The following is an 18,083-nucleotide window of genomic DNA, read 5'->3' on the forward strand; positions in this document are numbered from 1 at the left end:
TTGAGAGGAACGTATATCTTCCTGAAGCTGTGAATGTTGAATTTTCTAAAGTTAGTGTGGGAGAGGTGGAAAATTCTTGTTATCAATAATTTCCAAACACACCAAGACATTCGTGAAGAGGGCACAAGAAACGTTTTCCCGCTCAGGAGATTTGGCATGTGTCCCCGATTCCTCAAAAAGTTTTACAGCTGCACCATCGAGAACATCCTGACCAGTTGCATCACCGCCTGGTATGGCAAATGCTCGGCATCTGACCGTAAGGCGCTACAGAGGGTAGTGATGCTGCCACCCCCATGCTTCATGGTTGGGATGGTGTTCTTTGGCTTACAAGCCAGTGGCCTCTTCCTTGCTGTGTGGCCTTTCAGGTTATGTCGATATAGGACTCGTTTTACTGTGGCTATAGATACTGTTGTACCTGTTTTCTGCAACATATTCACAAGGTCATTTGCTGTTGTTCTGGGATTGATTTGCACTTTTCACAACAAAGATCGTTCATCTCTAGGAGACTAAATTGTTTGCATAGTCAATTTACACACACTTACACCACCACAAGACTCCTGAGTCTTTTCACAGTCCCCAAATTCAAGAAAGTGTATAGTATTATATAGAGCCAATATTGCATTGAACTCTGTTGCATGTCATAGTGGTTAATTTTATTTGATTTTTTTAACCTTTATTTAACCATGCAAGTCAACACATTCTTATTTTCAATGACGGCCTGGGAACAGTGGGTTAACTGCCTGTTCAGGGGCAGAACGACAGATTTGTACCTTGTCAACTCGGGGTTTTGAACTCGCAACCTTCTGGTTACTAGTTCAACGCTCTAACCACTAGGCTACCCTGCCGCCCCAATGAACAGCAAACCTGGTTTTAAAAAAAATAGATAAAGCAACACCTCACGGCACAACGTCTCTCCCCTATTTGACCTAGATTGTTTGTGTGTATGTATTGATATGTGCCTTTTTTTTTATTCATGTTTTTATTCATGTTGTGTCCTGTATATATAATTTTTAAAAAATTCACATACATATTATTTTTATTTTCCATCAACTCATCTTCAAAACACTCTCCTGCAACCCGCCTCACCAATTTATATTTATAAAAAAGTATTATTTACCTCAAATCTGTAATCCTCCAAGAAGCTAGCCAGAAGCTAGCCCAGAAGCTAATCCAGAAACTAATCCAGAAGCTAGTTCTGAAGCTAGTTCAGAAGCTAGTTCAGAAGCTAGTTCAGAAGCTAGTTAGCTTCTTTACTGGGAAATCGTTAGTATTCAGCTAACCACGGTTTGTGGTTATCAGCTATCCTTTAGCTCGAAAATCGATCGCCAGTTTTGTACGGCGCAGCGCGGCTCTGAACATACCGGACCAATATTTCTCTCCATGTCCCTGGATTTCAACTGCTCTCTGGACATTCATACCCGGATCTCACAGCTAGCTAGCTGCTATCCGTGTGACTATCGGCTTTCGTCGATTCCGGAGCAAACATCAATCACTCCTGAGTTCCATCAATCACTCCTGGGCTGCAGTCACCTATCCGGACCCGTTTTACTGCTACGCGGAGCCCCACCGGGCCTTCACAACTGGACTGCCAACGTTATCTACCCAAAGGAGATCCGTCTGGCTCCTCCGTCGCGACGTTACCTGAACGCCCATCTGCAGCCTGCTAACCGTTAGCTGTCTTACCGGCTGCTATCTAAATAGACAATCGGACAATTTATTTATTTGTATTATTATTGTTTTCTTCTTGGGCCTCTATAACTATATCTATTGTTTTTATTTTTGTTGTTGTTGTGTGATTTGGATTAATCCCCTCTACCACACGGAACCCCACTAATCTACTGACGGAACGCAAGAGGTGGCTAACAACAGACCTCCATCCTATGCTAGCTTGCTACCGATGGCCTGGCTAGCTGTCTAAATCGCCGTGACCCCCAACCAACCTCTCCACTCACTGGACCCTTTTGATCACTCGACTAAGCATGCCTCTCCTTAATGTCAATATGTCTTGTCCATTGCTGTTCTGGTTAGTGTTTATTGGCTTATTTCACTGTAGAGCCTCTAGTCCTGCTCACTATACCTTATCCAACCTATTAGTTCCACCACCCACACATGCAATGACATCTCCTGGTTTCAATGATGTTTCTAGAGACAATATCTCTCTCTTCATCACTCAATACCTAGGTTTACCTCCACTGTATTCACATCCTACCATACCTTTGTCTGTACATTATACCTTGATGCTATTTTATCGCCCCCAGAAACCTCCTTTTACTCTCTGTTCCAGACGTTCTAGACGACCAATTCTTATTGCTTTTAGCCGCACCCTTATTCTACTCCTCCTATGTTCCTCTGGCGATGTAGAGGTGAATCCAGGCCCTACAGTGCCGAGCTCCACTCCTATTCCCCAGGCGCTCTCTTTTGACAACTTCTGTAACCGTAATAGCCTTGGTTTCATGCATGTTAACATTAGAAGCCTCCTCCCTAATTTTGTCCTATTCACTGCTTTAGCACACTCTGCCAACCCGGATGTTCTAGCTGTGTCTGAATCCTGGCTTAGGAAGACCACCAAAAATTCCGAAATTTTAATGCCAAACTACAACATTTTCAGACAAGATAGAACTGCCAAAGGGGGCGGTGTTGCAATCTACTGCAAAGATAGCCTGCAGAGTTCTGTCCTACTATCCAGGTCTGTACCCAAACAATTTGAACTTCTACTTTTAAAAATCCACCTCTCTAAAAACAAGTCTCTCACCGTTGCCGCCTGCTGTAGACCACCTTCTGCCCCCAGCTGTGCTCTGGACACCATATGTGAACTGATTGCCCCCCATCTATCTTCAGAGCTCGTGCTGCTAGGCGACCTAAACTGGAACATGCTTAACACCCCAGCCATCCTACAATCTAAACTTGATGCCCTCAATCTCACACAAATTATCAATGAACCTACCAGGTACCTCCCCAAAGCCTTAAACACCCTCATAGATATAATCCTAACCAACTTCCCCTCTAAATACACCTCTGCTGTCTTCAACCAAGATCTCAGCGATCACTTCCTCATTGCCTGCATCCGTAATGGGTCAGCGGTCAAACGACCTCCACTCATCACTGTAAAATGCTCCCTGAAACACTTCAGCGAGCAGGCCTTTCTAATCGACCTGGCCTGGGTATCCTGGAAGGATATTTATCTCATCCCGTCAGTAGAGGATGCCTGGATATTTTTTTTAAATACCTTCCTAACCATCTTAAGTAAACATGCCCCATTCAAGAAATTTAGAACCAGGAACAGATATAGCCCTTGGTTCTCCCCAGACCTGACTCCCCTTAACCAACACAAAAACATCCTATGGCGTTCTGCATTAACATTGAACAGCCCCCGTGATATGCAGCTGTTCAGGGAAGCTAGAAACCATTATACACAGGCAGTTAGAAATGCCAAGGCTAGCTTTTTCAAGCATAAATTTGCTTCCTGCAACACTAACTCAAAAAAGTTCTGGGACACTGTAAAGTCCATGGAGAATAAGATCAGAGCTGGTCATGGGTGCACCTCAGCCACGCTCAAGGTCCTAAACGATATCTTAACCGCCATCGATAAGAAACATTACTGTGCAGCCGTATTCATTGATCTTGCCAAGGCTTTCGACTCTGTCAATCACCACATCCTCATCGGCAGACTCGATAGCCTTGGTTTCTCAAATGATTGCCTCGCCTGGTTCACCAACTACTTCTCTGATAGAGTTCAGTGTGTCAAATCGGAGGGTCTGCTGTCCGGACCTCTGGCAGTCTCTATGGGGGTGCCACAGGGTTCAATTCTTGAACCGACTCTCTTCTCTGTATACATCAATGAGGTCGCTCTTGCTGCTGGTGAGTCTCTGATCCACCTTTTCGCAGACGACACCATTCTGTATACTTCCGGCCCTTCTTTGGACACTGTGTTAACAACCCTCCAGGCAAGCTTCAATGCCATTACAACTCTCATTCCGTGGCCTCAAATTGCTCTTAAATATAAGTAAAACTAAATGCATGCTCTTCAACCGATCGCTACCTGCACCTACCCGCCTGTCCAACATCACTACTCTGGACGGCTCTGACTTAGAATACGTGGACAACTACAAATACTTAGGTGTCTGGTTAGACTGTAAACTCTCCTTCCAGACCCATATCAAACATCTCCAATCCAAAGTTAAATCTAGAATTGGCTTCCTATTTCGCAACAAAGCATCCTTCACTCATGCTGCCAAACATACCCTTGTAAAACTGACCATCCTACCAATCCTCGACTTTGGCGATGTCATTTACAAAACAGCCTCCAATACCCTACTCAACAAATCGGATGCAGTCTATCACAGTGCAATCCGTTTTGTCACCAAATCCCCATATACTACCCACCATTGCGACCTGTACGCTCTCGTTGGCTGGCCCTCGCTTCATACTTGTCGCCAAAGCCACTGGCTCCATGTCATCTACAAGACCCTGCTAGGTAAAGTCCCCCCTTATCTCAGCTCGCTGGTCACCATAGCATCTCCCACCTGTAGCACACGCTCCAGCAGGTATATCTCTCTAGTCACCCACAAAACCAATTCTTTCTTTGGCCGCCTCTCCTTCCAGTTCTCTGCTGCCAATGACTGGAACGAACTACAAAAATCTCTGAAACTGGAAACACTTATCTCCCTCACTAGCTTTAAGCACCAACTGTCAGAGCAGCTCACAGATTACTGCACCTGTACATAGCCCACCTAAAATTTAGCCCAAACAACTACCTCTTTCCCAACTGTATTTAATGTATTTATTTATTTTGCTCCTTTGCACCCCATTATTTTTATTTCTACTTTGCACATTCTTCCATTGCAAAACTACCATTCCAGTGTTTTACTTGCTATATTGTATTTACTTTGCCACCGTGGCCTTTTTTGCCTTTACCTCCCTTCTCACCTCATTTGCTCACATTGTATATAGACTTGTTTATACTGTATTATTGACTGTATGTTTGTTTTACTCCATGTGTAACTCTGTGTCGTTGTATCTGTCGAACTGCTTTGCTTTATCTTGGCCAGGTCGCAATTGTAAATGAGAACTTGTTCTCAACTTGCCTACCTGGTTGAATAAAGGTAAAATAAAAATTAAAATTAAATATTAATGTTCTGTATTATGTCATGTTTTGTGTGGAACCCAGGAAGAGTAGCTGGTGCTTTTGGAACAGCTAATCCCCATAATATACCAAATAGGTGTCCATTATAATCTATGCGATAATCAGAATGAATGATTTGGCACCAGTACTTGAAAACGTGAATAAAACTGTAAATACATTATGCTCCATACATATATACATACTGTATGCTACGGCAACATGATATACTGAAAATAAGGCACTTACTTTGATAGGAACACACAGATGTCCGAAGAAATTGTGCCAAGGGAAACGTTTGTACAAGACTGCGCAAATGTCTGCATACTTGATCTGCAGAATCACTGGGGAAGTGCTCTGGTGAGAAGTAAAAGTTTGTCCGGCTCAGTAAGGCCTCAAACATAAATTGTCTGCAACAGTGAAATGGGCTTCTTCTATGTGAATAATGTAATGTCCATCCTTTTCTCAACGTCTCTATCCATCTCTTGCTACATGGTTCTTCTGGCCCTGTATTGCTCAGGGTTTTCAAGAATAAATGGGGGTAGGTAGGAGGGCGATGGCCAGGTCTCAGCAGAGAGAAACGTATGGGTGGGGGGGGATTTTCCATGTCCAAACACACACGCGGAACACACCTCAATTCAAACTGTTGTTAGAAAATAATTTGTAATTGACAAGTTGAAACATAGCCCATAGATAGATTAGCAGGCCGAGCGGGTTAACTGTTGCGTAAAAATCACCTTTTGGAACAGTGAGTGCATTCTGACATCATTCGCATAAAACAACTCCCGCTGGGGAGACTGTTAGAGATATTTGGAACTCAAGCGTGAAAAGGTCAAGCACTTCGACATCTGCTTTTACCTTTCTCAGCCATCTCTGACTGTGAGACTCACTACTTAACAAAACCACAAATAAGTTGGGGTTTAAAACTTTCCACTAGTGCAAAGAGAGAGCTTCACTCACTTTTCCTTTCTCTTGACTTTTTTCCTTTTCTTGGAAATTCCAGCCGTATCTATTGACCATTCAGCCACAAAAAGTATAACAAACACCCCAGCCAAAAAATAGTTCTTTGCATGTTCGTACTTTAAAAACACAGCCATGGATGCCTGGGCTTATGCCTTGGCAGAGGAGCTCACTATTTAATCTTCCCTGGATGGGCTGTCTGTAGGAGAACATGAAGCTGACTTGCCAAGCCAAATTTCCACCACACATGGCCAATAAAAAAAAGTCTGCATCTCAAATGGAACCTATTCCCTTATAGTGCACTACGTTTGACCAAGTAGAGCACTATATATGGAATGGGGTGCCATTTGGGATGCACACCAAGTACATGGGCAGAGAGCTGATGGCTGGTTCTATCAGTAGTGCACTTTGCTTTTATGGCAGTGTCTCTTTAAACCAGAGAATGATGGTGTGGGTATGTTATAAATGCTTTGTTATGTTGGACACTGTGGCCAGGCTGGGAGCTGGGCCCTGTGCTCTGGAGCTGGGTCTTCGCCAAGTTAAATACAGATGTTGGCCCCACAGAGCTCCATTTAGCTGGGATGGGATTCAGAACAGCGGTGGGACTGCCGGGGAACGACTCCATGCTAACAACGGAAATCAAAGCTGACTACAGTATCGGCCTTATGAGAAATATGGAACAGCTCATTTTGTTCTGCAGAGCTAAATACAGTAGATAAAATAAAACACTGATTCAAATGTCATATTTTAACATTGTTTATCAAATTCTGTAAGTTACTTTTTCATATGACATACTCATCACATTACATGTATTTTTCGTTTTAAGAACATTATTTTTTTGTAAGAAATTGACTTCAGTATAACCACATAATCATCTACTGTCGTATAGGTCAGTGTTTCCCAAACTATGGTCCTCGAGTAACCCCAACCATACACGTTTTAGTTGTATCTGTAACCCTCTCACCAGGCTCGAATTTGATTCTCACGATATTAACTTACGTAGAGTATCTCAACAGCATGGGATGTTAGGTGAGAAGGACATCTCCAATATCTATTGTAAACTATCTAGGGTGATGACAACTGGGTATTAACTTCAGATGGAATGATTATAGATTTGTGTTATTGTGTAAGGATATACTTTCCCATGTATTAAATGAAATTGAAACATTAAATGACTCCACCAAGGCAACATACATAAGGTTCAAGATGTGTATTATTACATTTTCAAAGCACCACATCAAAAGAAATAAAAATAATAATCCCCAATGAGTCGTGCTCAACCCATGACCAAATTATTTCGAGCTTGCTTAACCCGTTGGAGCGCGTTGGAGCTATAAAAATAATTGACTACACACATAAAGTCCCGAAGCACCCCACCATAGTGGTTACTCACTACTCGTAGATATTCCCTCAGCGAAGTATGGCAGTTCCGTGCAGGTTTCCTCACAAGATCCACAGCAAGCACAGCTATCAATGCAGACAGTACTCTTTAGCAGTAACCAATATCCCATGGGAACATGACCTCGTTTATCTTCCCCAAGCAATTCTCTCTCGGTGTCACACAATGCTAGGCTAACAAGGCTGTCAAATACCTCCACGATGAGATGGTAGCTTCAGTCTTTACTAAGTCTTTCTTAACAAAATTCTAACAACTCATAATTTTGGGGGGGGTATTTCCCTTCAAAACTCGGTCGGTATGAGTTTTGTTCTTTTTTAAAATCATTTTATAATTTTAAAATAATGACTTTTTTAAAAGTCATAATGTAATGTCCATCCTTTTCTCAACGTCTCTATCCATCTCTTTTTTCCCAGGCCTCCCGTTACCAGGTCAACTCCCATTGGCCACTGCTTAACAAGAGACCTTATTGGTCTAAACTTAAAAGTAAACCAACATATTCACTTATACATTAAATAAATATTTATTCTATAGAAATGCATCAACAACATTACAGTTCGGGAGAAATTCAATCACCTTTTAAATCTAATACCAATGAATTATAACAAATAAACTCAATAGTTGGTTCTAACAAGGGTATTACATAACCCTGGATAACACACCTCATTCAACTCATTGAGGGCTTGATGATTAGTTGACATGTTGAATCAAGTGTGCTTGTCCCGGGCTACAGTGAAAATGTGCACTGTTGGAGGTACACGAGGACCAGGGTTGAGAAACGCTAGTGTAGGTACAGGACAGTGACATAAAAAACAACCATCTCTGAAGAGACATTTCTTTCTTTCGATGCTATTCCAGGTTAGCTTCTTCACTAGTATCCACCCAGTGATTAATGTGATTCATGCTCCTAAAGAGGGCTGTAATCATGATTTATAATGCACTTGTGCATAAATTGTCCAATCTAATCCATCAGCAAGACAAAGGAGAGGGTTGCAATAAAGCGCAACTTCAAGAGGAGCCAGGATTTATCAAGGTGCTCAGTGTTTGCATAAAAACAGCGGCATAATGCTGTAGCTAAATCAAAGATAAATAAATAAAGATGTTGGAGAGAGAAACTTCTATAAAAATTGGTGAACTATTCAATCAAATGTATTTATAAAGCCGTTCCTACATCAGCTGATATCACAAAGTGCTGTACAGAAACCCAGCCTAAAACCCCAAACAGCCAGCAATGCAGGTGTAGAAGCGCGGTGGCTAGGAAAAACTACCTAGAAAGGCCGAAACCTAGAAAGAAACCTAAAGAGAAGGACCAAGCTATGAGGGGTGGCCATTCCTCTTCTGGTGGTGCGGGGTAGAGATTATAACAGAACATGGCCAAGATGTTAAAATGTTCATAGATGGCCAGCAGGGTCAGATAATAATAATCACAGTGGTTGTAGAGGGTACAAAGGGTCAGCACCCCAGGAGTAAATGTCAGTTGGCTTTCACAGCAAATCATTCAGAGTATCTCCACTGCACCTATTGTCTCTAGGTGCAGTCTGTTGAAAACAGCAGGCCTGGGACAAGATAGCACGTCCGGTGAACAGGTCAGGGTTCCATAGCCGCAGGCATAACAGTTGAAACTGGAGCAGGAGCACAACCAGGTGGATGGGAACAGCAAGGAGTCATCCGGCCAGGTAGTCCTGAGGCATGGTCCTAGGGCTTAGGTCCTCCGAGAAATTCACACAGGACACCGGATAAGACAGGAGAAATACTCCAGATTTAACAGCCTGACCCTAGCCCCCCGACACAAACTATTGCAGCGTAAATTCTGGGGGCTGAGACAGGAGGGGTCGGGAGATACTATGGCCCCGTCTGACGATAGCCCCAGACAGGGCCAAACAGGCAGGATATAACCCCACCCACTTTGCAAAAACACGGCCTTCACACCACTAGAGGGATATCTTCAACCACCAACTTACTAACTATTGGCCTCTTCTTGTATAGGTATGGTGTACATTTGTTGTTGCAACACTTAAACAGTTGGTCCTATCTCTACGTAAAGTAAAGCTTATCTTTGATGCAAAAAAAACAGATGGAAAACAGATGGAAAACTGGACTGATGCGGAATTGCACAACTTATTTCTGCTTGTTTGTTTGTGCACATTTAGCCATCTTCTCACTGGGCTTTTTAAAAGTTTAGTCATAATTTAGTTATTTTTTAAAACAAAGAACCTTGAGACACTTCAGCTGATGACTTTGGCTGCTTTTTCACTACTTTCTCCTCTCTGTCAAACTCATAGTCACAGGAAATTGCTCATTGAATTGGAATTCCGGATCCTTTCTCGGGGACAATGGAGCTGCCCCAACCTTGATCAGTCTGGTTACATTCTGACAGTAACAATTCGTCTCCAAATTGGTCTTTTGTCTTCGAACAGGACTTTGATGGCTGTAGAATGTCCTTGTTGCAGTATTCTCATTTCCGATCATTGTTCATGGTCCTTGTCCTGATACCATTGAAATAAGCTTTATATACACATATCACCTTTACTGGTAGCTTGAATTGTTGTGACCTACAATGATTTCAAGCTATATCCTTGAAAATGATTAACTAACAATGAACAACAAACAATGAACAAGTGAAGATGAAGACATAATGAACGAGTTTGAGCTCTTGGACTCTTGGTGATTGCAAAGAAGAGAAAAAAATAACAGAAACTGAAATGGATGAGAGAGATTTTATTTACTGTTGAGGAAGTGAGAGGAGAAACTTTGCAGGCACCAAAATAAGCAGGTTTATTTTTCTTCATAAACGAAAATAAAATGCAGGTATACTTTTCAATATTAGTACTCCTTGCTGCTGCTTTGCTTCAGGGCTCTTGGAGAGAATTAGAGACAAATGCTGGCATTGGAAACGAAACCTCACATTGCTTTCTTATGAGCTGGGAGTTTTTTTCTCCAGGCTTGCCTTAAGATGGGAAGAAATCAAATTTTCCATTCCACCATTTCACTGGGTTGACACACGCACTCACACGCATGCTCATACTGTACACAGAGATACTGCCCTCCCCCCCACAAAAAAACACTGACTCAGGCACACACATGCTATTAGAAGTAGCTTGACCTTGCTATCCTCAGATATGCTATCCTCAGAGACGCTATCCTCCGATATGTGTCAAGCCCAAGACGATGGATGACAGATGACATCATTGCATTGTTCATGTTTTAAAAGAGGTGAATGTGTACGGCCCCTACGGCCACACAGGTACAAAGGCTACATAAATACTTAGGGTGGTGGAAAGCTATCCTTCCTGCATTAGTCACACACATCCTCTCATTGTCTACAGCAAAGATTATGACCGCACAGATAGGGGAGAGTGAGGTGTGTTGAGACATTGTTTACATTCAGCATCACTACGTCAAGGGAAATAAAGTATTCTTTCTAACAAAGACATCTACATATATTTCAGAATGTTGTACTGTATATCCCTGGAAATAAATCAGAATTCATGTAAACATAATTTTTAAAACATAGCTTGTCCAAAAAAAGTGGTCTCTTGGCACAACTTAACCTGGTTTGGGGTAAATGGAACATAGGGACAGGGTCATTTGAGCCGCCTAGGAGGAAAGTGGGTGGTGTCCTGTGACAGTGGGTGATGGTGCTGGTAGGTCAGAGTTTAATTCATGGAATGGGGGTGTATATTCTACATCTTAAATGTATGCCTACATTCAGATATAGAGTTCTCTGTTCAACATCACTTACCCTTCAATTTCTTGACCAGTTGTCTGGGACAGCGATGTTATATCGATGTGCCAATTAATAGGCAAGTAATCTGCATTTGAGGCTACTAAGCCCCTGAAACTGGGCAGAGATGTCAACGCAAAGACTATTCCATGTTGGTTCAACATAATTTCATTGAAATTATGTGGAAACAACGTTGATTCAACAAGTGTGTGCCCAATGGGATGAAACTAGTCTGCAAGGTTAAACTTTTTACCCCCCTTTCTCCCCAATTTCGTGATATCCAATTGGTAGTTACAACCTCCCATCACTGCAACTCCCGTATGGAGTCAGGAGAGGCGAAGGTTGAGAGCCATGCATCCTCCGAAGTACGACTCTGCCAAGCTGCACTGCTTCTTGACACACTGCACGCTTAACCCGGAAGCCAGATGCACCAATGTGTCGGAAGAAACACCATACAACTGGTGACCGTGTCAGCATGCGTGCACCCGGCCTACCACAGGAGTCGCTAGAATGCAATGGGACAAGGACATCCTGGCCGGCCAAACCTTCCCCTAACCAGGACGATGCTGGGCCAATTGTGCACCGCTTCATGGGTCTCCCGGTCTCGGGCCGGCTGCGACACAGCCCGGGATCAAACCCGGGTCTGTAGTGACACCTCAAGCACCAGTTGGGAAGCGGTCTGCAAGATCCTTGATATGTTTAGCAAGCTCAGATATCCCATGCTGAATGGACAAGGGTAGTTTTGGCTGGCAGCAGAGTTTTTGAAGAGTGCAACTGTCACGCCCTGGTCGAAGTATTTTGTGTTTATCTTCATTTATTTGGTCAGGCCAGGGTGTGACATGGGTTTTTTGTATGTGGTGTGTATGTAGTGGGATTGTAGCTTAGTGGGGTGTTCTAGGTAAGTCTATGGCTGTCTGGAGTGGTTCTCAATCAGAGGCAGGTGTTTATCGTTGTCTCTGATTGGGAACCATATTTAGGCAGCCATATTCTTTGGTTGTGTTGTGGGTGATTGTCCTTAGTGTCTTTGTAACTATCTAATGTTAGTTTGCGCCAGTTTAGGCTGTTTCGGTTTTCGTTCCGTTTATTGTTTTGTATTGATTCGTGTTTACGTGTGTTTTTTCCATTAAACATGGATCGCAATCTACACGCTGCATTTTGGTCTGACTCTCCTTCACCACACCTAGAAAACCGTTACAGTAACAAAGGCGACAATAGGGTTGTCTCGACATGCATTATAGCTTTTCAAAAGATGATTGTTAAGAGAACTCACTAGAAGAATAACCCGTTATTCTGTTTATTTTTCAATGTTCAAAATGTTCTTATTTATAATGGTTTTAATTGTGGCATGGCATTTGGGCAAAAGATGTGCTTTTCTCTAAGGCAAGGCCTTATACTACTTCCAGGAAAAGGCATGGGGAAAAGCAATCATTTTTGTAATAAACAAAAGTTTGACAATATTCTTTGGCGCTGTCCTTGGAGATAGTGTTTTACAGGTCATTGTGGAAGGATGGGTTCACAGAGTTGAACTTTTATCCTGCACTGTGGATAGAGAATGAATGTGAGAGAAGAAAGTAGGCATAGCTCCTGTCCATCATAATATTCTCTGTCAGAGAAGATGGACCAGTGGTGAGAATCACACCAAATCCTAAACCTAACCCCCTTTCTCCTTAAAGAACAAATGACAGCAAAAGAAAATTGGCTTCCTGTGTGTTTCTGAATAGCGTGCTTCCCACTATTAATATTCCCACATGACCTCAACAAAAAAACAGGACCAATAGTACATTACATGGTAGTATAGGTCCGTGTAGTGTACTTTTGGTAGGGCCTGATTCTGGTTTTCTGAGCTCAGCGAAGGTAACTGATGTCTCCAGTTTACATTTGTATGGTCTCAAGCTGTCTGGAAGCTCTCTGGTACATCACTGGGGGCACACTGGACGATCTGCCAGACTGCTTCTTGATGTCGACCTGGCATATGCTCGTACTACTATCACCAGCTATAGCTGCAACCCCCACAGTCTCACACACAAGGGCCCCAGCCCCTTGGCACAGGATTCAACTCCTTTCCCCCCACACACTGTGTGTACCAAATGATACAGGGGCTGGGCCTGGTTGTAGTGAGCATAACAAGCACCAAGCATCTCCCTTGTGGAGAGGACATGAGGCCTTTATCTACCTGTCTGTCTCCCCAAACTATTCAGCTGCCTGCCTGGAGAGCATAGCAGAGAAGACCACCGCATAGGATAGATGTTTATTTCAGAAGAGACTGCTGCTGGGAGGCTTACTATTCAACTCACTGAAGTGGAGACATATCCCTGGACACTGTTGGTGTGTGTCAGAGCATCGCCTTCACCTGTGGGGAGTCATATAGCTACTTTGAGACTCGGACAAACCTCTTTGTTTGTATGTGAATTACAAAGGTACACGCATATGCCTTAAAAAGAGATGGGGATTTGAATTGCACATTACCAAATATAAAACCAGTAATATTCAGTGGGCCGGTGGGGAGGAGGCATGTGAGATGAGGTGGGAGGTGTGTGTGGCGGGGTCCATAAGGTTTGATGGATTGGAGTAAGGTGTTTGAACATTCCATGGCACAGATGTCAGACTCTGTCTGATTAAAAACACATGCATTCAAAGGACTCTGGGTCCTCTGAGGGGGAACTAGCATTTCCTATAATCAGGCATACTTCATTAGGATTATTATGTCTGAATCCTGACTCCTGATCTCATTACACCCCCCCAACTTTAATTTGTGATTTATACCGGAGCAGATTAATTATTTACAAACCATAGTTTCCATCTGGAGTACAATAACTGTTGAGCTTTTCAAGGGAACATGGGGATACCATTTTTTATGCATATTAAAAAACAAACTGTATTAAGCAGAGCTCTACATGCATTCTGAGTTCAAAGGATTTCAGTCTGAAAACTTTCCTGTGAAGTAGAGATTTGTTTACCAGTATATTGCTCTCCTATTTCACATGATTCTCTCCATATTGAATCATCATCAAAAACTTCCATAAGTCTTTTCATCAAACTCCTCTCTGAGATTCTATCCATATATTTCAGGATATTGCTGCTTCTTCTGGTCAGTGACACCAACACATTCCTTGATGTTGCTGAGTCATGAAATACAGCACTTCTATGTGAGAAGACAGAACCACACACATAATAGATACAACCTGGTCACAGTCCTTCTCATGTCTAGTGTATTGTGCACACAAGAGATCCTATAAATTACTTTACTTTTTCAATCTACTGCATGATTGTCAATCTCTATTCTTCCTACTTAATATAGATTTATGCTAAAATATGGAGATTCATAGTGTCTTCTTTTTAGGGAAGCTCCACTGTCCAACCCACTGTTTCACATCATTTCTTCTGATTCATGAGCAGATCACGCCTGGTAGATGATGGGACCATATCTGATGGCTATGTACTGCAATTAATGTGTGATTTACTGGATCTACACTACCGTTCAAAAGATTGGGGCCACTTAGAAATGTCCTTGTTTTTGAAAGAAAAGCACTTTTTTTTTGCGCATCAAAATAACATCAAATTGATGAGAAACACAGTGTAGACATTGTTATTAATGTTGTAAATGACTATTGCAGCTGGAAACGGCTTATTTTTTATGGAATATCTACATGGGCGTACAGAGACCCATTATCAGCAATCGTCACTCCTGTGTTCCAATGGCACGTTGTTTTAACTAATCCAAGTTTAATTTTAAAAGACTAATTGATCCTTAGAAAACCCTCTTGCAGAGGTTTAGCAGAGCTGAAAAATGTTGTGCTGATTAAAGAAGAAATAAAACTGCTCTTCTTTAGACTAGTTGAGTATCTGGAGCATCAGCATTTGTGGGATTGATTACAGGCTCAAAATGGCCAGAAACAAATACTTTCTATTGAAACTCATTAGTCTATTCTTCGTATGAGATATGAAGGCTATTCCATGCGAGAATTTGAAGAACTTGTACAACGCTGTGTACAACTCCGTTCACAGAACAGCGCAAATAGTCTCTAACCAGAATAGAAAGAGGAGTGGGAGGACACGCACATTAGTGTGTGTCTAGTTTGAGAATCAAACGCCTCACAAGTCCTCAACTGGCTGCATTATTACCTTAACCTCTCTAGGGTATGTGGGACGCTTGTGAATCAAACCACGGTGTCAGATTTTTAAAAAATGCTTTATGGTGAAAGCATAGCTTACGATTATTTGAGAACATAGCCCAGCAGACAAATTATAACAAACAGTCACCAGCCAAGTAGAAGAGTTACACAAGTCAGAAATAGAGATAAAATTAATCCCTTACCTTTGATTATCTTCATATGGTTGTACTCAGAAGACATTCATTTATTAAATAAATGTTCCTTTTGTTCGATAAAGTCTCTCTTTATATCCGAAAACCTCCGTTTTGTTCGCACGTTTTTTTCCAGTAATCCACAGGCTCAAATGCAGTCACAACAGGCAGACAAAAAATCCAAATTGTATCCGTAAAGTTCATAGAAACATGTCAAACTATGTTTATATTCAATCTTCAGGTTGTTTTTAGCCTAAATAATCTCTAATATTTAAACTGGACAATAACCTTGTCAATATAAAAGGTAAACAAGAAAGGCACTCTCTCTGGTCGCACGCATGAAAAAGCTCTGTGACATGGCATGGTCCACTCATTCAGACTGCTCTTACTCCCTCATTTTTCAGAATACAAGCCTGAAACAATTTCTAAAGACTGTTGATATCTAGTGGAAGGCATGGGAACTGCAATTTGAGTCCTAAGTCAATGGATACTGTCATGGCATTGAATAGAATACTATAACAACAACAAAAAATCCTACTTCCGGGAATGGATTTTTCTCGGGTTTGCACCTGCCAAATCAGTTCTGTTATACTCACAGACATTATTTTAACAGTTTTGTAAACTTTAGTATTTCTTCTATGCAAATCTACTAATTATCTGCATATTCTATCTTCTGGGCCTGAGTAGAAAACTATTTAATTTGGGCATGCTTTTCATCTAAAATACCAAATGCTGCCCCCTGCCCTAGAGAAGTTAAGTTCACCCAGCTCCTCCGCTCTCTCCACTGGCTTCCAGTTGAAGCTCGCATCCGCTACAAGACCATGGTGCTTGCCTACGGAGCTGTGAGGGGAACGGCACCTCAGTACCTCCAGGCTCTGATCAGACCCTACACCCAAACAAGGGCACTGCGTTCATCCACCTCTGGCCTGCTCGCCTCTCTACCACTGAGGAAGTACAGTTCCCGCTCAGCCCAGTCAAAACTGTTCGCTGCTCTGGCCCCCCAATGGTGGAACAAACTCCCTCACGACGCCAGGACAGCGGAGTCAATCACCACCTTCCGGAGACACCTGAAACCCCACCTCTTTAAGGAATACCTAGGATAGGATAAAGTAATCCTTCTCACCCCCCTTAAAAGATTTAGATGCACTATTGTAAAGTGGCTGTTCCACTGGATGTCATAAGGTGAATGCACCAATTTGTAAGTCGCTCTGGATAAGAGCGTCTGCTAAATGACTTAAATGTAATGTAAATGTTAAGGATACGCCCCCTTTTTTTTGTTGCCTAAAATGACATACCCAAATCTAACTGCCTTTAGCGCAGGCCCTGAAGCAAGGATATGCATATTCTTGGTACCATTTAAAGGGAAACACTTTGACCTTTGTGGAAATGTGAAAGGAATGTAGGAGAATATAACAGCATAGATCTGGTTAAAGATAATACAAAGAAAGAAAACAACCGTTCCTTTATATGTTTTTTGTACCATCATTTTTGAAATGCAAGAGAAAGGCCATAATGTATTATTCCAGCCCAGCTGCAATTTAGATTTTGGCCACTGTAAAGGAAAGAATGACTGGGGCCATGTATCGTGAGATTTTGAGTGAAAACCTCCTTCCATCAGCAAGGGCATTGAAGATGAAACGTGGCTGGGTCTTTCAGCAAGACAATGATCCCAAACACACTGCCCGGGCAACGAAGGAGTGGCTTCGTAAGAAGCATTTCAAGGTCCTGGAGTGGCCTAGCCAGTCTCCAGATCTCAACCCCATAGAAAATCTTTGGAGGGAGTTGAAAGTCCGTGTTGCGCAGCAACAGCTCCAAAACATCACTGCTCTAGAGGAGATCTGCATGGAGGAATGGGCAAAATACCAGCAGCAGTATGTGAAAACCTTGTGAAGACTTACAGAAAACATTTGACCTCTGTCATTGCCAACAGAGGGTATATAACAAAGTATTGAGGTAAACTTTTGTTATTGACCAAATACTTATTTTCCACCATAATTTGCAAATAAATTAATTAAAAATCCTACAATGTGATTTTCTGGATTTTTTTCTTCATTTTGTCTGTCATAGTTGAAATGTACCTATGATGAAAATTACAGAGCTCTCTCGTCTTTTTAAGTGGGAGAACTTGCACAATTGGTGGCTGACTAAATACTTTTTTGCCCCACTGTACGTGCTAACCTCGTGCTAATTGCATTAGCTCAACCTTCCCGTGGAAGGGACACCGATCCAGAAGAAGAAAAAAATATGAGCAAGATTAACAAGATTAAATGTGCCATTTTATACAATGACTATGAGGTTGTGGAGCAAAACTTGTTAAATATTAAATAATTAAAACATCTCACAAAAGTTATACTTAAACCTTAAATGGTTCTCCAGTAGATTAACATCTTAGGTTAAGAAAGGTTCATCCTTTGTTCAAAAATTGCCTTTATACAGATTACAGCTTCTCATTTTGTTAGGTGCCTCCTAAGAAGAGGTAGGTGCAGGAGTCAGGAGCAGGAGAGCAAGGAATTGCCATACCAGGTAATGATGCAACCATGATGCTCTCGATGGTGCACCTGTAGAATCTTTTGCGGATCTG

The sequence above is a fragment of the Oncorhynchus keta genome, chromosome 29 (genome assembly GCF_023373465.1).
Source record: "Oncorhynchus keta strain PuntledgeMale-10-30-2019 chromosome 29, Oket_V2, whole genome shotgun sequence".
In the NCBI taxonomy this organism is placed as follows: domain Eukaryota; kingdom Metazoa; phylum Chordata; class Actinopteri; order Salmoniformes; family Salmonidae; genus Oncorhynchus; species Oncorhynchus keta.